The sequence below is a fragment of the Lissotriton helveticus genome, chromosome 12, assembly GCF_964261635.1.
Source record: "Lissotriton helveticus chromosome 12, aLisHel1.1, whole genome shotgun sequence".
NCBI classification, from domain to species: Eukaryota; Metazoa; Chordata; class Amphibia; order Caudata; family Salamandridae; genus Lissotriton; species Lissotriton helveticus.
The window spans coordinates 297,559,015-297,581,441 of record NC_136073.1 but is presented as its reverse complement, the minus strand read 5'-3'; positions in this window follow the sequence as shown (position 1 = coordinate 297,581,441).

Sequence of the window (22,427 nt, the reverse complement as noted above, 5' to 3'; positions counted from 1 at the left end):
ATCAATGGACATGGCTGTGTGTCATCGCTCAATTAGAAGTATCTGTTGGTAATTTCAGCACGTCGCAGTCGACCATCTGTTGCTGGTGCTGCTCCTGCTGCATTGTGAGCTGCTTGTACTGTCCCATCATCAATGTCCTCATGATATGTGAGTTCTATCTCTGTGCCATCCTTGGTGGCAAGATTGTGCAGCATGGCGCAGGTCGCAATAATCTTGCAACAGATAATTGGCGTGTATTGCCGTGCACCTCCACTCTTATGGAGGCACCTAAATCTACTTTTCAGCAGCCCAAATGTACGTTCCACCACGCTACGTGTTGTTCTGTGTGCCAGGTTATAACGCCTTTCACTCCTGGTGGATGGGTTCAGGTAGGGGGTGAGCACAAATGAACGCAGGGCATATGCACTGTCACCTGGGTGGGAAAGGATAATAAGATTATTCACATACTCAGGAGTGCTCCTTCTGCATGAACTGTCAGGGTGTCTCACACATACTTACCCAGCAGGTATCCATCACCAAAATCACCAGCAACAAGGCGTCTGTATATCCCACTGTTGGTGAAGATGTAGGAGTCGTGGGTACTCCCAGGATATTTGGCTACAATGTCTTTTATCATGTTGCTAGCGTTGCAGATCACCTGCACATTGATTGAATGTGTGGATTTCCGGTTTCTGTAAATGTGCTCGGTTGCTGCAGGTGGGCATAATGGGATGTGCGTTCCATCGATGCAGCCTATTATGTGCGGGAACTGTGCAAGTTGATAGAATTCGGTTTTTGTCCTTGCTAGTTCTGCAGGTGTCTCAGGGAACTCAATGTAGTGCTCCATCCTCTGCATCATGGCGTTTAGGATCTTTCGGAAGAAGCGTGACAGGCAGCTCTGGGACACTCCACCTACAGTGGCTATCACGTGCTGGTAGCTCCCAGAGACAAGAAGGTGTAGGCAGCACAGCACCTGTACGTGGGATTGGATGGCGTGTGCTCTTGGGGTTGGGTGTTCCAGATATGGGTGGAGGTCCCTGATCAAGTCCAGGATTGTTCTGGGGTGGAGTCGGTACCTTTGCAGGATCTCAGCTTCAGTAAGTTGGAAGAGGGTGATCCTCTGCCTATATACCTGCTCCTCCCTTAGCCAGACCCTCTCTCCTGCTGCCTGTATCCGTAGCCGCCTTGCAATTACAGAGAAGGCCGCCATTGTGGGTGTACTGTTGCATTTTGGGAGTTTCTTATATATCCTGTTCCTGGTTTCCACCTGCTCCCAATCCATGTTAATTACCGACTCTTAAATACCGAATTTGACGAAATTCGGTATTTCCTGACTTTGCTACATCTCAAATGGCCTTTTTTACCACTTCTTATTTACCGACTCGGTAAATATGAATTCGGTATTTACCGATTCGGTAACTTACCATTTCTTATTTACCGATTCGGAGATTTTGTATTCGGTAAATTCCGATTCGTGTAATACCGAATCAGTGTTTTACCGACTGTTATTTACCGAATCGGTACGTTTTTGGTGACATACATCTCGTTGCACTGATACCGGTCGTAATGGCCGATTTTACCGATTTTCGGCCATTACCGACCGGTATTTGGCTACCTACATCGGGCCCTAAATGTGTGAGATGATTAAAATATCTCCAACATCCTTCAGGAGCTCTTCTGTAGTATTTCAGATAGGAGAGGTCTTCAGAATGTCTTCTGTTTTTACATTGACTTTGTTGTTTTGCATTGTGTTGATGGATTTTCCAACAAGGCTTGTGTTGTTGAAGGAGATCGATTGTATGACAGGTCCGCGTGTGGGAGAGACTGAAACAAAATGTTTAAGTTCATATTTTTTTTGTTTCTGTACCAGAAGAAAGTGAGTTTCCTGTGAGTGGAAGTCTTCTTAAATGTGAGCTTGTCAGGAATGGAACAACTGATGAGAACCTGAACAGACGTTCATCAATGCACTGAGGTTTTACTTTTGCACCTAGAAGACATTATTAAAGATGTTTTTCCATGTGCAATTTTCACTCTTGTTTTAAATTTGTGATACAGTTCACAGCCTATGACTGACATTTAAAAGAAGCAATAACTGAAAGTGCAAAACCTGGTACAGAATAAGAGGCAAAGATGCACCATTTTAAATCAATGTGTACACTTCATTTTTAAATAAGGAAATTCCGAACTTTAATAAAGACATGGAGACAAGTATTATCTCAACTCATTGTGTTACAAGACTTTTTTCTAGCCGCTTTGTAAAGCCCTCTTTTACTGCTGGTTTCTCAACTCTGCACACAGGGGCACTGCTGTCCAGTACTGTAGGTTGACTTGAATGGGCAGTAATGTCTCCTTTGAGCTCAATAATTATGAAGGGTAGGGGGTGTGGCCATTCTATTGAAACCACAGTGCCAAGTCCTGTTTGACCGTTCAGTCTGAGGTAAATGTAAATGTTCTGCACCCTTCAAAGGAAGAAAACAGGATGCCAGGACAATTCTTGGGTATCCCTGATGGACACTGCTTCTGTTCTACGAGACTTCTGGTTCAGGGTTTATTGTGGGAATAGTGCCTGCTTCAACTGTATTTTAGTGTTAGATTTGGGAAGGCACCTAGATTACCATAATACATTCCCCACTCACAATCCCAGCCTCTGGAGCCCAAGTTTAGTGTGGCTGAAGACCTTCGCCATCCTGGATTTGCCCTGGCACATTGCATTTTGGACCTGTTTGAAGTAAAACAAGCAGGAACTACTGGAAAATGTAGGTAGGCCATTGCCTGGCAAAAATGACTCCATTCATCAGAGAGGGAGTAGGAGTGTCTTAGGGTGTCTCCTACCCACAGGGTAATGAACCCTATAGAACTAGACCGTTTCCCAGCCTTCCTCAGAGCACTGTTGTACTGTTGGATTTGTGGAACAATAACATACTGACTGAACCTGCTGAACTTTGCATCTGTCATCTGTGAGAAGGACATGAGGAGGTAAGACTCCCCTTCTACTTGAAAGGCAATGCTCAAAATCTTCAATGGGACTGATTGCAAAATGTATCCGACGAGCAGTTCCACAGCGTTGGATTGTATTTTTATCCCGCATGGAGAAGAGATTTTCCTAAAAAAAAAACGGCAAATCCCCTTTTCAGATTAGGCCTTTGAAATGTTTTCAAATTAACCTAGTTCAAGGTTCTAGCAGGCCATTCTACCTGGTGAATTTGACCTGTTCCCCATCGTGGTGGGCCTCACATCCCACCTAAGTCCCGATCTACTACTAACGTTGACTATCATAGTTGCTTTGCACTTTTTGGCACTATTTTCACAAATGTCTTTAACAATTCAGTTCTCTAGTTCACCTTATTTGATGTTTGTTGTTTTGGTGTCCTTTTGCTTATTATATTTCCTGACTTTTTAACTAAATGCTTTTCACATGTTCTCTAACTTAAGCCTGTCTTTTTTGTGCCACAGCTACTATGTGTTGAGCTCAGGCTTACATTTCAAGATAGTGACTTTACTACTTGTGGTGGTCACCCAGCCACTAAACTAATAAACTAATTCTCACACCCTCCCTAGATGTTTTTTACAATTCTAGTTTTCTGGTTTTAGTTGTCCAATCTGTAGTGCCTCAGAAGTGCTAAGTATTCTAAGGAAGATAAGGAATGGTTATTGATGTTCTATTTATTCATCTGCATTTTCTTCATCACCTTTCCATTTTTTCACAAACTTTCCTAGCCACAGCGCATCAAGAAAGAGAAAGGACTGACCGCTCATAACACTTATATACTGACACCGATTACTCTGTTATTTGCTGTTCTTTCCCAGAGCCTGTGGGGGGTTGTAATTGTATTCGCCATTTTGTTTGTTTCCATATTGTTAATGTTTATATTTTTTTCTGGCTGAAAGATTTTATATAGCAAGAGAGAAAAACATAATAAGAGACTCTGGATGTGACACTCTATTTTAGGCATGCAATCCAAACTCAATTGTCACTACACACCTGAATAAATGCTTTTAGTGTTATCAAGATCAAACTTGCAGTGTTAAAGGTCTATGGGAGACATTCACGTATTTGATTCTCTGACTGCACCATGACTGTTACCCCTTAGTTAAGGGCACAGCCACTTTGCTCTCCTAATAGCATGTTGTAAAGCCCACTGAGAAATGCCTATTTCAATCAATCACAAATGCTTGTGAGTTACATACACTTAAGCAAATGCAGTTCATAGTCTGAGCAGCAAAGGTGGTCCTGCAGCAGTGCTATCCATACATGTTGATCTAGCAAGTTTCATTTACAGCATGGCAATCTTTGAAGATGTTGGTGGACTCAAACCAATGACAAGAGAAATGCATCACATCTCCATGTAATGCTAGACAACAATGATGAGTTATGGTAATGGCGCAAGTCATTATATAGAGTGACCTGGAAAGCAATTCATGGTACCTGGTCCAATCTTCTACAGAGGGGGTCATGGGTCTTCCCATGGGTATTCATATGATAGGACTTAAAGATGAGTGTGAAGTGATGTGACATGTCTGCCATGTCTGCCACAGGACCGGAAGACGATGTGACAATAAATCTTAACCATTATGCTGTGTTATTGTTCAAATGTGTGGCACATGACTGCACCAGTGTACTCAATAGAACTACCCCCCCACCCCCCGAAGAGATAAAGGTGAGGCAGGGGGAGGGGCACGGACACACTTAACTCATACTTTGTGACTCTGCACACCCCAATATAATGCACACAGTTCCCTTAACATATTAATTCTCAGCTCTGTGGATAATCCTTAGACAAAGGGCTAGGTTCCACAGTTCTACACAATTCTACACCTCAGGCTGCCATGGTTTTCATATTTTTTGCGACACCGTCTACATGGATCTTGGAATAAAAATGTCAGGTTTCCATCATGCGCACTCCAGCACATTATGAAGTGGAAGGCCATTGTGTAAGTGTCAGAATCCTTCTCAAAGATAGTAATGTTTGGAATGCTGCTGTTAAGACAGTCTTGCTTATGATGACGTTTCAATGACTGAGCCACAGCCTTCATTTGCCTTGGGGTTCCCAATGTATGCACCGTATGTTACAAAAACATTTCTTTCACACCACGTTAGTGTCCTCCCGATTTCACTGCTTAAACAACTGAAAGTCACAGCCGACAGTTTAGTTTTATGGCTTCTTCACCCCCATAATTCATTCTAGAACAAGTGTGCGTAAGAAAAGTCCCATAACATTTCTCGGCCCTTAAAAGGTACATTAAGAGCAGGTCAGTGGCGTATCGTGGGTCATTTCTGTTTAATCGATCAACTAAATGTTAACAATTAAATACAGAAGCCAATATTTTACTGCTTTTATGGATTACGACGAAATTAGTATACATTAGCCCCACAGAAGACATTGTGATTTATTATAATAGGACATCATTTTGTGGCTGTTTATTATAATCGTTGCCTCCTCGTTCTCACAGAAAAAAACATTCATTTCCTGATGTAGACAGTAAAAGCTCGTAGCTAGAAAATATTAGCATATGTCCACTGAATCTATATTACATTGAAAGGTCGTACAGTCCAATATTTCTATAAATAAACCTTTTACACTAAGTCGCATTTCCTGCATTTTGAAGCAACATTCAAAAACATTGAGTTAAGGCAGGGGTCTTTAAACGGTGGGGCAGGCCCCGCCTTTGGGTGTGAAGCAATACTAATGGGGTGGGGGTGGAGTCAGACTCTTTCCAAGCTGGTATTTAGCCTCCCCCCTCGGTAATGCCGACACCGAAAATATGTCGTTAATTAACAACAGAAAGCAACGGCGACGAACCACGTTTTAATCAGCAACATCTCTCCTGGCTGGAAGTAGGTGTCATAGTGGCTCCAAATAACACCTAAGGTCTCACACCCTTATTTCTAATGAAGGCTTATACTGTGGGCATTTTTCAGGCTCAAGGTCTGCCTATATGAAGTTTACAAATAAATAAAGTGTCAATAAAGTGTCAATCTAAAATGGATAACTGACAATAATTTCAGTGAGGGAAATGCTACAAATATTCATAACTAGCTGCCAAGTGGCCTCACGTCCAATGCCACACCTTCAGCCAGCCCTGGTGTTTTAACTAATACCATATAAAATTTTTGGATAACGTTTTAGCATTTGTAAGTTCACCTTTAATATAGTAAGATTGGCCTACAATATCGCAGCATGCAAATTTCTCATGTCTGAAAAGCTAGGACTGGCTGCTTATATCGCATGAGACACGAGGCCAATTAGCATTATAGAAAACATAGGGCCTGAGTTATAAGTTGGCGGAAAAGGTACTCCATCGCAATGGTGATGGAGTACCCTTTCTGCCAACCTGAAGGTCTGCCTGCATCATTTAGATATGGGCGGAACTTCATTGTGTAGGCAGAGGAGACAACTCCATCTCCACCACCTCCACACACCTCCAACGACCACGCAAAGTAAGGACAGTTGGGGTTTGGCCATTTGTCTGTCTGCCTGACACATGACCAGTTTTCACTGCTGATCACCACCATGAAAAACGTGGTGGTAAGGGCCCATGAAAACCTTTAAATAACCCTCACACCATAGTGAGGGGGTCAAAGTTATTTTTTTTTAATCCTGATTTAGGATTTTCTTTTTAAAATAAAAACATTATAAGTTTGATGTTCAACTCAATTATGTTGACAGAGCTGTCTGTCAAACTTACAATGCATTTCTAGGAACCACTGTGACAGTGGTTTCTGGAAATGCAACAGATGACCGTAGGGACAGCAAACATTTCTTAATACGGCGGGCGGAGTACCTTTGTCATGTCAAGAGTAAATTTATACTATCACAAAAGGGAGACACACGGGGCATTATGGGGCTCATGCCTGCCCTAACTAACTCAAATAAGCACAAAAATCGGCGTAATACCCTCAGAGAAATGCTGTTTGCTTCAACAGCAAAATTAGCCGGTTATGTGCCAGAGAGCCAATGTGTTCTCTGTGTGCTGCCAATTATTTGTTACCTGGATTCCAGGCAATTCCAAGAATTGGACGAGGATGATTCTCTCAAGTAATGTGACATGCTTTATCATTTGCCACCTCGTCCCACCCTGCTAAGGAACTACTACCAGGGCAGACTCGACCTCAGAATGGGGCTTTTCTGAGGGAGTTCTTAGATATTTATTTTCTCAGGACAGTAATTTAGATCCAATTTATGACTTTAAGAATCCATGGGATAATCCACTAAGGTATCATTTAATTTAGCGGTATCCCCGGTTCATTAAAACATTACCAAGGGGTACAGGAGGTATACTTAGGTATAATGGCCTGTATGCATCACTTTATAGGAGTTATGCCAACGTTTTTCTACCTTTATTTTGCCACGGGCCTAAGGCATTCATCAGGGCCGTGCCTAACTGCAATTATTAAGTGCTGGTGGGCTTAGATATAGAAAGAGAGAGGACCTACCTCTCAACTTGTATCATCATTTTTCAATAACCTATGAGATAAATACAAAAAGCAGCAACAATAACTGTTCATAAGATAGGTGAACAAGGAGTCACAGTAGACTTAAATTAGCACAGTCTATGACCAGAAATGTGGTCTATTCATGCAGAGATTATTAAAATAAGTAGCACTAAATGACTGAAATTAAATATAAATAGGCGAGGGATTAGGATGGACTAACTCTGGGCAGTTGTGATAGATGGGTCAGTCTCATGCATATCATTTAACAATGCAGTGATCGAAGTGAAAAAGGAGACAAAATTAAATACCTAGAAGTATTATGCTAAATTCTTCATGGTCTGTTCGGGGTGGTCCTCTCCTGTAGTCATACTCTTGAGTCACAAATAGATATTTAACGTTTAAACAGATATCTCTTTGGACAAATAACGGATGTTTTTTATATTAAAAGTATTTTGCCCCACTGTGATTAGGAAACAGGACTGGTCGACAGAAATCTTCAGGCATCATGCATGGTGCAAGTTTATATATGGAAAACACAAAACCTCTTAAAACACACTTGAGACATGGAATCGCACCTCTGTCTTCATTGGTAGTAGGAGAGATTTTCAATAATAGCAAGATGACTAATTTGTTGGCCTCTTATTGGGCCTGCATTCTACAATCTTGAAAAACCCTCTATGCAAAACTTACTTTACCAAGGTCGAAAATCCACTTGTCACCTGACTTGCCCCAGTGAACAGCCGTCTTATGCCTGATTGTTTGCCTGGAAATGCCCACTTTTAAGCTTCCAGGTCATGGTTTAATTTAGACCATCGTTTGCACCTGTGTCTGCAGGCCGTAGCCGGGGGAAGGAAAGAAAATGTAGACCGGAGCCGGAAACCTCTTCCTGCAGCCGTCTGGATTGGAGGGACCCGCCCCGGTGCCTGACTTGACTGCACCCTGTGTGCTGGTTTACGTCAGTGAGGGGGCATTTCCCCAAAGCCTATGGCACCTATGAATGCTTTCGGGTGGAGGTGATGTTGATCGGATGTGTTTGAGCCGGGCGTCGCATGTGACGATCTCTTTTGCTCTGCATTTTGGGAAATATTGTCCCTCTTCCTATTGTTCGTTGAACAACCTGTAGTTTAACATATATTATATTGTGCCAGACTGAGTATCTAAACATCATGAGCATATTCATTGTCAGAGGAGTAGAGATCTAGTAACCCTCCAGCACCTTTTCTGATGACATGAGGGATAGAGGCCGTGTTCAAAAAATTATATATTATTATCCTGAATTTCTGTCATGTTTCTCCAGCCTCCGTTATTATGGAATTTTAAGAAAAGAGGCATTAGTACGGAGGACCGGTATTCACTAGTGTGTGATTGTGTATCAAATTTTTAATTATAAGTAGGATTCTTGTTAAATCCTCATTATCTCCCACAAGCAGTCTAGGGCAAAAAAAATTACGTATATTTCTGAGTTGGCCCAGTTTTTATTTTTAAAACCGACCACAAACTGTGGGCTACAAACTTTCAATTGAAAGGCCCTCCTAGCTGTGCCACGAAGTGTTACCTTCTGTTTAATGAAATGCATGGGATATCGTCGTTGAGAACATGTGAGTCATTTCGGAGACAAAACCCTCATCGCTGTTCAGACCTGAACAGTGCTCTTGTGATGTAGGTGTTTCTTTGTTCCAATCTTTCTAGAACATACTATTCTAAGTCATTTTCAGTATGTTGTCATTCCAGATAACGTCTTGTCAGTTTGGTATTATCTTTCTTGCAACTTATAGTACTACGATGTTCTGTTAACCTTACCCTAACTTTTCGTGAGGTCATCCCTACATATATAGGAGTCCACATGGGTATTCCAGCATATAGATCACATTGTTTGAGTTACAATTTGTTAGATGTTTTAATTTCCAAAGTGAGGATAGGTCCACATCCACCTCAGTGCATTTCTTTGGGAATGTACATACTCCACAGCTACCACATGGGTGGTGGCCAGTGGGTGGAGGGAGATTCCACAGTCTTTATTGTGACCCCACTCTCTTCAATTTTGGGCGAGTATGCACTACTGTGTCTCTGATGTTCTGACTGTGTTTAAATGCAAACATAGGTCGTGACATCTTCAGATTTCCAGTGTTCAGTGTACCCCAGTGTTTCATGACCAGTTTTGTACTCAGTTTGAAGTGGGGGTTTGCGTGGGTACACAGATAGGTCTAGATTCTTGCTTTTGTTGTGTGTTTCTAATAGAGCTTCCATATTGTTGTTTAGAGCTCTTTTCTTTGCATTGTTTATCGTTCTTTCGGGGTAGTATTTCTTTCTGACTTTATCACTTAATATCTCAGCATGTTCTTTGTATAAATAAGCCCTACAATGTGAAAAAAATCAAAGAGCAGAATTTAACATCAAATGGCAACTTTTATTGGACATCTTATAAATCCCCACACACATTTTGATTTATTTGGGATTCACTGGAAGAATAAAGTAACAAAAAACATTACCATTGCCCACTACTCTGTAAACTTACTTAAAATGTTTGCTTATATGCTTTTTTCTACTTTGCATTTATTTGCATGATAAATTGACATGGATGTGCCTTCAAAATCCAATAAAATGACATAGCTGGCTCACTAATAGAAACCCCATCCTCCAACACTCAGGCCTAGATGGAATTTCCTTGAACCCAGAGGCCGACAGCTGCTACGCTGAACAAGGACACAGGGACATCACCTGAACTTACAATAACCCACATATCAGTTGCTCAATGCTCCTACTTTCCACAGATTTGCACTAGATGGATCCTTTACTATACCTCTTACACTGTGTACCCAGATCATTGCTGCCATGAAGAATTATGACAATGGTAAACGAAACAAATGTATACTTTGATGTGTTCATAGATTCTTCATACATTCCACTGAAGTTGTATTTTAAAAAACTGTGGAACTAAATAAAAGATAAAAAAATATATATTGCTGACTTGCTGTATTTAATGATTTATAAATATATTTGAGAAACCAAAGAGACAACAAAGCAAAAGCAGTTGCTAAGAATGTTTTCCTTAAACAATAACTAAAGTCAAAGGTATGAAATTGATCAGATTGATAATAGTTTCAAACAAAAACAATGCAGCTAGCAATCTTGCTTCTCTATTCCCATGACACGTCAAGCAGCTTCCAGGAAAACAAAGTGGTTAGTTCTGGCAGGAGGATGGCTGCAAATTGGAAACTTAGAGGATCTGAAGGAAGTACACCACAACAAGTGTAGTCTGCAGCTTAATTTAACTCGATACAGGGAAACTTACCCGGCCTAGATATGAAATCATTTGGCAGATTGACAGCTCTTTCTCAATTTCATGTATGGTGGTGCATGGATATTCTTACTTAGCAGAGAGATTGATTTGATTAAGTCCAAAAATGAACACAAATCCTCCATGCTAACTTGTTATTGAACCCCCTGTGTTCAGTTTCCAGTGGTGTTCAGTGACACAAGATAGAGCAACAACAGGTGTGATGCCTTTATGTGTCAGGAGCTGCACATGTGTTAAGGAATCAGCGTATGTCTACTCTTCACCAGGTGCTGCTAATCCACTGAGCTCCACTCATAATAGAAAGCGGGGATTGCAATTAATTTCCATCAGCAATGAACTTCCATCAAGTGTGGGTCCACTTCTCACATTGACTAAGTCCCTGCTCTTTGAACTCACTTCCCATCACGACTACTGATTGGATGGCTTAGTGAGGTCCTTGGCTTGGCCCTGCTGGTGTTTGCAACAGCCATGGTAGACTGCATAGAAGATGGTCAAACTTCATTATCAATCAATCAATCAGGGGTTTATATAGCACGCTACTCACCCGTGAGGGTCCCAAGGCGCTGCGGGCGTGTGGCTCCGGATCAGTGGAAGAGCCAGGTCAGGAGGGCCTCCCTGAACGTGTGCAGGGCCGGGGAGTGTCTGATGTTCACAGGGAGCTTGTTCAACGTTTTGGTTGCGATGTTGGAGAAAGCTCTCCCACTGGCCCTGTGTCTGCGGATGCAGGGGACCTCTGCCAGGGTTGAGGTGTTTGAAGGTGACCCTCTTCTTGACTGGGAGCCAGTGGATGCCTCGTATGTGTTGGGTCAGGTGCTCATGGCTCGTGTTTCAAGGACGAGTCTGGCTGCGGCGTTTTGGATGGTCTGGTATTTGTGCAGGAGAGTTTTGTTGATTCCGGCATGGAGGGAGTTGCCGTAGTCCAGTCTGCTGGTAATGAGTGCGTGGCTGACGGTCTTTCTGCAGTCGGAGAGGATCCACTTGAAGGTCTTACGAAGGATGCGAAGGCAGTTGAAACTATTGGAGGCGACAGCGTTGATCTGGCAGTTCATGGAGAGAGAGGGGTCAAGTTTGATGCTGAGGTTCCAAGCATAGTCTGTTGGGGTGGGTGGGCTCCCAAGGGCAGAGGGCCACCAGGTGTTGTCCCATGTGGAGGTGCAGGGATCGAGGATGAGAAACCCGGTCTTCTCTTATTTCAGCTTCAGGCAGCTGTCCTTCATCCAGGCTGCCACATTCTTCATGCCTTCCTGGAAAAATAGCCTGGTGTATCTAGAGCAGGTGTCTCCAACAAGTCGATGTCGACCTACCATTAGCTCGCAGACAACTTCAGAGAAGCTCACAGCCGTGAGTTCCTTTTTAAATAAGCACAGGGTCATATTTTCCTTTTAAAGTTAAGGGAAGGCTCTGTTCATTTTATAATATTATCATCAAGCTGCACACAAAAGGGCCAGATAATGAGCATTGCTCTGTCAGATTTATGATCCTAACTGGGGCTAGAGCTGGGTTACAGAGGTGAAGTACTGAAGCACTGAAGTATATAACTCTTAAACCAAATGTCTTTGTCAACTCAATCCTAGAGTAAGAGAAGAAAATGATGTTTCTGAATGCTTTTAAATGGTAGAAAATGAAAATGAAATGTTACCTTAATGATTAAGTTAACTATGCATTTGAATTTTCTCCCATTTCAAAGTGCTGTATTTACACACAGCAGGCCTCCTGCTCCCAGTGGACACAGTGCCCTATGTAAAACTGACAAATACAGTATTTTCTTTTAAGTAGAAGACATTTAAAGTGCAAAAAACTGTTGAATACTTTGAACATTTCGGCAGAAATTTCTCCACTTCAAATGTTTCCCAATTAAAAAAATAAATAATGATTGTATGTTTGTGTTATACATGTAACAGTGCCACATATGGCTAAAGGTATAAAAGTGCGTGATGTTTGTCACTACCACAGGGCCAAGTGAGCGCATCAATTTCCTTTAACCAGATTTTCAGCTGCCGGCCCTACAGCATACCTAGCACTCACTGAGGTTTTAAAATCACTGTCTGCCAAACTGGAATATAGGAAGGACCCTACTATTTGTTGGATGTATGATTGGACCTATGAGGGAAAGATGCTCATACCTGCTTACATGATTCCAGCATGGCCACACTGATTTGTTGTTCATCCTCTTTTCTCTCTAAATTTAGGTAATTAGTCCACCTTCGAACCATTTGGAAGGGTACAGGTACCCCACAGTGAACACGGTAAAAGAAATATCAAGGAAAGGTACTCCCTAATTTCAGTTTATATTTGGTGAGGGCTTCTGTTTTTAAAACATTTGTTTATTGCCATTTCTGTTGCTTACACATATGTAAACACGATATTGATGATGCATAGGCTACAGTACACATGCACTTAGTTTATACATTGTGGGTGAGGGCTTCTATTTTCAAATGAGAGTATTTATTCAGCTGTTTTGGAGGAAAGAACAACCTAGGTCATAATGAAGACTGCAACAATTACTGTGCCCTGAAAACCACAATGGTAACATCAATCTCAGTGGGACATGCATTGTGGTGTGTTAGAGGCAGTTCCTAGTTTGTAGGTTTTGACATTTTTTTGACTGGTGACCCTCAGCAATTTAGCCTTATTTTGCTATGTTCTCCATGGATATTTTTGTTACACCACAAGAGAACTTTGAGCTTGAGCACATAATATGACTGAATGCTCTGTTGTTCCCATGACCACTAACAGAGACAGTGGATGTAGCCAGACAAACCCTCTCGTGTGGCGTGACAAATAACAAATGTGGCAGAACAGCAGAGAAAACAGGAGGTGATAATTCATGTAGGCTCTGTTCATCTAGTTCAAGGCCAGTTCTAAGCAGAAAGGGCAGAGTAAAGAGTGGGACCTAGTGGGGGGGGGGATCATTTTGACCTGACCCACTATTGACATGTCTAAAGTAGTTGATATCCTGGAGAAATAACTGAGCAACCTATTGATGCTGGTGTGTTGCTTTCTTTGCTTGAACATTGACCCTGGCTGAAGTGTACAGAATTTGACAGGCAGGTTCTTGTCCTTTGATGCCTGAAGAAAGCGATCAATTCTTTTGAGTCATTAGAGAGAAAATACTATTCCACTTCAGCCCAGCCCAGAGAAGTCATGGCAGAAAGGAGTCCTTGAAACCTGCAAAACCTAAGCCAATCAAGGGAGCCTCAACTCTTTCTGTATAAAGTATCTTTTGAGGTGGTAGGCCTTAATACACTATTGTGCACCCAGGTCAGAGCACAGGCCTCTGAACAGTGACAGACAGGACAAGACCATGAAAATGAATGCTCAGTAAATGGGGATCTGCGTGAAGAACCTGAGGAATTGGGCCAATAGAAGTCTGCATGAGAGGTAGAGGAGTTGGCCCAGGCAGATGAGTACCCAATGTAGGAGGAATAGATCCAAGAAACATGAAAATATAGTCAAAGAGAATGTAGAAACTGTGAGAATAGGAGGGAAGATGTTAGGAATCAATGGAAGAGAGATGTAGGTGGAATTCGGGCTTTGCCAATCAGTTATCAACAAAAGAGTTTATGGGAATGTCTGTGCAGTTGGATACCAATTTACTCATCATCATCTTCATCAAATTTCTTTATTTCGCAATGTTTCCAAAGCATATAAAGCATAACACTTTAACACAGTTTTATTAAAATCTCATACATAAGTAAAACCTGATAAAACCCATTAAAATACCATCCAGGCTTGTGACATAATCAAAAATTTTATAAAGTGCCTTGTGACATCAACAATTTAAGTCATATTTCGGCATGCCACACATAACCCAAAATAGACATCCGTAGAAAGGATACTTTCAAAATACAAAGTGCCTTAAACAGATGTAGATAAAATCACATTGCATCGTCCATCAGGCCTCCCAGTCTATACAAGCTCTCTTACATTTGATGGAAGACCATAAGAAAGAAGCAATTAAAACACATACCAGTGGGTCACTCAGTTTTTTGATAAAATAAACGGCTGGTCGGCTTTGTCTAAATTTACATTTTCTTAAGAGCGGAAGGATATACCTCGCCCTTTGTCTTTTGTAGAAACTACAAAAAAGCAATATGTGAAGATCAGACGGCTCTAACATTCTAGCACATGGGTAGGCTATCAAATCATCCCTCTTATATGTTTTGCATGGGAAACCCAGGATTAGGGGAATACATTTCTAACAAAACCTCACCAAAACAAAACGGTGCTGGGTGTTCTTCACAAATGCCAAGGGGTCTATTATGATGTAGGGCGGATCGCCACCGCCCGCATGGCAGTGGAGATCCACCCTACATCATACCCCGCCTGCCACTCATTTCCCCCCACAATATTAGTATGGTGGGGGGACCCCGGTGGACAGAAAGACCCTCCCCCGGTTTTCCGCTGGTCGACCAGTCGACCGGGCAGGAAAGTGTCTGGATATGGTGGTGATGTCTCCTAGACACCGCCATCCATATTAGCATGGGAGCGGGAAGCAGCCTTTCTGTGGCAGCAACGGGAGCCTGTTACGGGCCCCCAGCGTATGGGGGTGCACATGGGGGGGTACCTATGGTACCCCCCTGCATTGTCACGGACAAGGTGGCAGGCACCATGCAGTGCCTGTCACCTTGTGTATGACAATGCACTGCCCACCCCAAATCTGGGAATGGAGGATGCCACCGCCACCGTGGCAGTGACATCCTAATTGCAGGTGCAGGACCGCTGCACCACTGGTGGCCGGTCCCAGCACCGCTAGGGTGGCGGCGGACTAAAGTCTGCCGGCCATCCTAATAGGTCCACTACGTATCCTTGTTTGTTTTGCGACATAGCAGGGGACATAAGATAAAGCTTCAGAGAAGATGTTATTCTGTTTTCCTCCTCTTCTCTCGTACACAGCCTTAATTTAAAAGAGTTCCTAAATTCTTGTCTTAGAGATAGTCACACAGCTCTTAGGGTTCACATATAATATTCCCAGCCCCATTACTCTCAATGTGCATTTCACATACTGCAACCAAGAAATCTTATGAGCATTATCAAGGGACAAACAGTCCCTCCTCCAAATTGAGTGCCATAATAGAAAAGGAGTGAGCCTAATAACATCGGAGAGGTAAGGAGAGCTAAGTTCCATGTGATAATTAAAATTGGAGCAACTATGAGGAAGAACCAATAGTTTGAGAAAATTATCCATGAGCTGTTGCGAAGGATCTATTTCCACTGTCCCCCAAACCCATGCCTCATACGTAACAAAAGAGATGGACTTTGCATTGTATACCCTTTTTATAGCCTCTGTAGGTTTGGACCTTAATTGTTTCATAAAATTAAAAATAGTAGTCACACTTCTTTCCATTACGTGTGCTCTATTTGCCACCATCTTTAGTGAGGAATTCTTGTTATGAAAGAGGACCCCTAAGTAGGGGAAGGTATCCTCCTCCTTCAACATTCGTGACCCAATATAAAATGCTGGGAGTTTCTTATGTTGTGCACCTGCCAGCACTAAAAAAGATTTTGCTTCATTAACACATAACTCTAGATTTGTCATAAAGTCGGTATGTGCTTCTATCAATCTCTTTAGGGCCACCCCCGTTCTGGCTATTAATACAGCATCATCTGCATACACTAATATCAGGATGGGGCTGCATTAAAAGAGGGGACATTCATAATAGACCCTAACACTGTGGTCTCCACACCATTTGTATAGATCGAGAATAAAAATGGTGCAAGGAAGCAGCCCTGACTGACTACTCTCTTAATCTGGAATGGCCTTTTGCACTCCCCATCCCTACCATAGCACATACATGCAGAGTACACCTGACTAATTAAATTAATTATAACAATATCTATGCCGGGTAGGCAGACAAAATATCGATTTTTTAATATCGACCTACCATAATATCGATGTTTTAATATCGAAGGGACAGAATATGGAAGGTAAGTAATATCGTTTTTTTTAATATCGAAGGTATCGAAGGGCCAGAATTTCGGAGGTAAATAATATCGATATTACTAATATCGATTTTTATATGATTTTTATGTATATTATTATGTATTTAATATGTATTTTTTTAATGTAATTTAAGTAAATGTTGTATTTTAGTACCGTAGCGGGTTGTGGGTTTATAGGGGAATAGGGTGGGAAGTAATTTAATTATACTGAATAAATTATTAATTTTTCAGGAATGATAAATTAATTTTAATTATTGGTAATGAATTTTTATTAATTGGTAATTTATTTTAATTCATTGATTAATTGATAATTATGTTCTGTAGCGGGTTGTGGGTTTATAGGTGAATAGGGTGGGAAGTAATTTAATTATACTGAACTAATTATTAATTTTTTAGGAATTATAAATTAATTTTAATTAATTGATAATTATTTTGTATTAATTGGTCATTTATTTTAATTCATTGATTAATTGATCATTATATTCTGTAGCGGGTTGTGGGTTAATAGGGGAATAGGGTGGGAAGTAATTTAATTATACTAAATTAATTATACATTTTGTAGGGATTATAAATTAATTTTAATTAATTGGAAATTCATTTTTTTTAATTGGTAATTAATCTTAATTCATTGATTAATTGATAAATTATATTCTGTAGCGGGTTATGGGTTTATGGGGGAATAGGGTGGGAAGTAATTTAAATGTAATTAAGTAATAATTTATTTTCAATAATTGTTTTTGCTAATTATATTATTGTTAATTAATTATTAATTGGTAATTATTTTTTAATAATTATTTATTGGGATTTGTAAATAGTTTAGATTAATGTAATACACATTTTTTTAAATATTTTAAAATATTAATTTATTTATAAGTATGTTATTTTTAACTTTGACGCTATCCAACACTTTCCCTACTGTTGCACTCTCTGGAGTTGGAATAGTAATTTTTACCCCTACGCTAACCAACACTTTCCCTACTGTTGCACTCTCTGGAGTAAGAATTGTAATTTTTACCCTTAAGCTATCCAACATCTTCCTTACTGTTGTTTTTTTTAGAGTTGGAATAGTATTTTCTTCCCTCTGTTACTTATTATTTTTTTTATTGTTTTAGTTAATGTAGTATAAAAATAAATTTTCAAAATATGAAAAGTAAATTTAATTTTTTTATTTGTTTTGCATAATCATTTATTTTTTATTTATGTTATTATTTTATGTGTATAGATGAATTTGTAATATATAGTTTTAATTATTTATAAGTTATTGCAATAAATATTACAACTAATTATTAAGTATACATATGATATATTATATGTATATGTTTAATTACTTTTTATTAAATTATGTATATTACTAATTAATTTTAAGTAATATTATTTATTTTGTACTGTTTTTTATATTTGTAAGTATTTTTTAATTAAGTTTACATATGTTTTTAATTAAAAAAACAATATTTTTTAAAAAACGCTATTTTTGCCATCGATATTTTTTTTCCGATATTTTTGTTCTTACCATTTTGTAGATAGGATGTCGATAATGTTGACATCGATATTATTGCTCCGATATTTTTGTAGGTCGATATTTTGTCTTTCTATATTTTGTCAGACATTCGTCTATGCCCATATCCTCCATAGTTGATCGAAGCTTGGGATGGGACACTTATTTGAAAACGGAGGAGAGGTCCACAAAGGCAATATAGATCTTTTTGCTTTTGGCCCTTATATATTTTTCGATATTCAGACTCAAATTAAGATATTGGTCTATTGTCCCCTTGTGGCTTTGGAAGCTGTACTGTGCTTGTATCAAAATATTCCTATCTCATACCCAGTCCTCCAACCTATTCAATAATAGGCCCCACCCATTTATCAGTGCTGTCTAATATGGAGATAGGTCTGTAATTTTGTGGTAAAGATTTGTCCCCTTTTTAAAAATAGGGAATAAAATAGTGGTTTTCCAAGAAGCGGGCGGGCCCACCTTGCTTATTGCATTAAAGATGTCAGTACTACTGCCCAAAGTTGTTGCTGATCTAGGAAAACATTTGTAGGACCCCATCAGGACATGGGGCTTTGGTGGTACTACAGTCAGTCCACGGGGCTCACCTCTGCCAGTTCAAACAAAAGTGTTAATTTCAAATTAGGTGTGTTTTGTGAAAAGTGGTGGGCCAGAGTCCATCGGCCAACCCAAAAATGTTCTCAAAATGATGTACCCAAGCTTCCTCACTGACATGGGTGCCCAGTGTCAGGTCTGCGTCTTCTTTAAGGAAAGGTGCATTTATCACTTGTCAAAAATACCTGCAATTTTTAGAAATTGCTGTATGCGAGAGGTTCACCCAGGATTCCTCCCTTAGATCTCTTAGCCTTGTTCCCCTGGGCCTCTCTATATGATTTGTGCAACTCCTTGACCAGTCTCTGGTCTTTAGGGGATTACCTACGTGCACTATGTAGATCTTTTACGTGCACTATGTAGATCTTTTTAAGTTTTTGAGCACACTGCATCAAACCAGCGTACCAGCGGGATCTCCTTGGAGGAATGAGTCCTAACCAAATTACTTTTGACTTCACCCAATAACTCTTAAAAAGGTATTATTAATCTTATCTCCCTCTGTTGTTTAGGTCATATTAGTGGGGCCACCTTCTCCTTATTAATTTGTTCAGATTTTAGTACAAGGCCATTTTTTCTAGCAAGAATTGGCTTTAAGATTTTATCAGCTACAGTATTGTTTCCATCTTCGCATACCATAGTTAGACAGAGAGGTGCATGATAACTATGTGCAAAACAGCTGCGTTCTGCTTGGGTGATTTTCCCACGAAGTGTTTCGGAGGCTAACACAAAATCTGTAGTTGATACGTACTTGTTTCGACCAATAGTGTATGCCAAGACACCGCTAGCCGGGTCTGTCTTGTTTACTACCTCAAGTTTTCTGGTTATTAGCAACCTATTTAATAAATCACGTTAGTCATTCTGTACAAAGGGGAGAATGACTTCTCCCTCCTCATTCACTAGGCCACAGATGGGGTTTGTCGAATGCTTGCAACAATGTACATTAAAATCTCCCATCCATACTATATTGATATGTCTTTTGCAGTGTGATTCGCAAATTGCCTCAATCTCCTTTTTGAGGATCCCCACCCCAGAAGACATATTCTCAGCAAAATTTTTATTATAGTAGTTAATCACTAGCCAATCCCAATCACCATGACCTTAGGATAAAAAAATATGAAAGTATGGACAGGGGCTATAAAACTTTGTAACTTTTAAAGTCAACCTGTTTGCTATTAATGTAACAATGCCGCCCCTTGCTCTACCAGTGGTAAGGAACTGCTATAGTTTGAAAAGAGCGGTATCCATCTAAAGAAATTGGGTCTACTGCCCACGTTTCCTGGAAGCATAAAATGTCCTGCTTCCTTACAATACTCAGCCAATCTGTGTTGCCCAGCTTTTGACCAGGACCAGCTACGTTCCATGTTACAATTTTTAGGCAAAAAGTACCTGTACCATTTATTGTCTGCCGCTCCTATCTTGTTGGTTCTTGTTGGTTGACCAGAGGATAAACTGGGTGGGAAACCTGTTGATGTATCCTCTGCTCCTTTTGTTAGTACCTGTGGTACTAAAATATTGTGACAAGTTTGTTGAAGCCTGAACTCAGAGATATGGAGCTGTAACCTTCATCATGCTAAAAGTTGGATCAAGCAGAGCCTATTGCAAAGCTCTTCTACCATGAACAAGACACTGAAGTTCCACTCTGAAACATTCAGTATATGTAAATAAAATGGCCAGTTGCAGCTGACTTTTGAAGAATGGATTCTGAGACTAGATGATTGTTGTCCTGATTCTTGATCTCTGTCAAGCAATGGCAAATATCTCAGAGATAAATAAAAAAGAGAGCCCATGTGTGGACCTAGAGATCCTCTTTTCAATAGGAATACCTATCCAGCAAACAAAAACGTGTCCACTTTCCACCCATTCTGATATCGAGATTGGAGACCGTCATCAAGTCAATAGATTTTCTAGGAAGGAGGCTCGGTGGAGGATCATAAGTTTTCAGCAGAGGAAGCAGTAGACATTAGTCCTATGTGAGATTTTATTTCAGTGGAATTAACGGTAGCTAACAGTTGAATATTTGTTTTATAAATGTTACTGTAAGCCTAAAGTTAACTCTCAAAGGGTTATTTTTAAATAATTAGCAGTTGAATATATCGAAACATTTAACAGTAAATGTGAGTTTCAATTATATCCTACACTATAAAAGAAAAAGTAAGAGGTATGAGAATAAAACAGTATATTTATAACAGAGAATGGGTGGTATATATCATTGAGTGCTCATTTTCAAAAATTCACTTGTTGGACCTGGCCCTCTCCGCAAGACCACCCCAAAACATTTTGCTTTTACCCTCCACTTTTTCCTGAATTTGTTTTCGTTGTCCTTAGGTACTTTTCCACTGCCAACCAGTGCTAAAGTGCTTGTGCCCACTCCCCTCAATCATGGTTACATTACATGCCCATTAGGGCCATTGCATCCAGGTAGGGCTGCCTGTTTCTAGCTAGGTTAGTGCACCCTGGGAATAAAATTTAGACTATAGGTCTACCCTAGACCTATTTAAAATATCACCCCGTACTCACTAAACTACCTAGTCCACACACCCGCATGCACCCAACGGCTTCATCAACAAAAGATCTCAGCTAAAGAGCCCCTTTGTGGGTGCCCGCCGGGCATTGCAGCGCTGGCACGACGAGGAGCAAGCCCCTTTATGAAGCATGACATCCCTCGGGATATGTGAAGGCACTTTATCACAAACCTAACACTCCCACCCACACTTAGGAACAGCACACTAGTCTGTTTTATCAGTTTACATTGGCTTATACCCAATTGACATATTTAATTAACTTGTAAGTCTCATGTAGAGTGGTATACCATACACCCAGGGCCTGTAAATCAAATGCTATTAGTGAGCCTTGTGCACTAATTGTGCCACCACTTAATTATCACTTCAAAGCATGTCCCAGGTCTGCCACTGCAGCATCTGCCATGCTGACTTTGCATTAAAACCCCCCTTGCAAAGCCTTAAACTCATCTTTTATTATATCACTCCTAAGGTACGCCCCAGGTAGCCCATAGGGAAGAGATCGGTATAATTAGAAGGTTGGGCATGTACTTTTAAATGTTACATGTTCTGGAAGTGAAACATTCCTAAATTGGTTTTGCACTACTGTGACGTCTACCCCTCCCACAGGGTAACAGATTCCTTATTACATTTAGTGATCTGCAATTTCTAATTGGGAGCATGATGCTATGTCATCTTTGGTGTCTCTTTGGAATTGTAATGAAAAACCATATTAAATGGTAAAGTTGGGATTTTGCTCAATATTTTGATAATGCCACTGTTAGACAGTTGTCATTTTTCAACCATTAACCTATTTGCACCTGTAGCCTGTCTTGGGTCACAAGACCAGGTGTGACTGACTGATTTTGTAAATACCTCCCAGACAGTCACGCAATAGAGGGATTAGGTGTGCCTCAAAAGGCTATCTCCAGGAAAGATAGGGGTGGAGCTGAGCACAGCCCACTTGCAACTAAATAACCTGTGCTCTGCTTTTGCACAAAGGGCCTAACAACCCTACATTATCGCTGCAGCCAGCTTGGAGTCCGGGAAGGGGAGTCAGGAAATTCCATGCACTTCAAAGTCACAGTCTAGAAGCTTTTCTCGCTTTGCAGAAGGAGTGCACTAGTGTATAAAAAAGGTACCTCAAACACCAACTTTTCATTACCCTTCTAG